This window comes from Pteropus medius, unplaced genomic scaffold, assembly GCF_902729225.1.
Source record: "Pteropus medius unplaced genomic scaffold, Ma_sr-lr_union100, whole genome shotgun sequence".
NCBI classification, from domain to species: Eukaryota; Metazoa; Chordata; class Mammalia; order Chiroptera; family Pteropodidae; genus Pteropus; species Pteropus medius.
Genome location: NW_024356397.1, coordinates 857,593 through 858,164, shown reverse-complemented (window position 1 = coordinate 858,164; position 572 = coordinate 857,593). Strand labels below are relative to the sequence as shown.

At 64.5% G+C, this 572-nt stretch overlaps 1 protein-coding gene across 1 annotated transcript in view; it reads left to right on the top strand.

The window, feature by feature from the left end:
* Positions 1-572, top strand: part of LOC120602157 (homeobox protein Hox-C10) — a 16,636-nt gene that overhangs the window by 1,199 nt on the left and 14,865 nt on the right. The window lies entirely within an intron of this gene.

The window sequence follows — 572 nt, the reverse complement described above, 5'->3', positions numbered from 1 at the left end:
GGCGAGGGAAAGACAGGGAGAAACTCAGAGAGGGGGAGTGGTGGGGGAGAGAGGCAATGGAGCAGAGCCTGAGACCGGAGAGGCCAGCCAGGGCTACTCTGCTTCTTTTAAAAACTATTTTTGAAATGTTCAAATTATGTGTTCGCGGTTCCTTGAGCAGAACCCGGAGCTACCCGGGGTTAGCGGCGACGGAAGTTTGAGGAGAGGAGGCTCCGGGTGCCACTCTGCGCCAGGCCTGGGTCTCCGCGTTTCTCTGCGCTCCGCGGCCTCATCGCGGGCCTAGCCGGGTGGAGGGAAAGCGCGGCCCGCCGGGCGTCCCGGGGCGCCAGGGCCCCCGGAAGCGGCTCTCGGATGTCTTTGGTGCCTGCTCACTCGCTTCCTCCCCACCTCCCCAGTGCTGTTGCCCGCTCTCAGTTCTGCGCGCTAGTTCTCCGCGGTTACCCCCGATTTCTGGCGCAGGGGGCGATGGGTTTCCAGAGCCACTAGGAGGGCTTGGGGGAAGAGCAGAGGCTCTTGGCTGAGCAGGCGCGGGGGTGCCGGGGCCAGGGACGCACTTGGCCCCGTTGACTTAC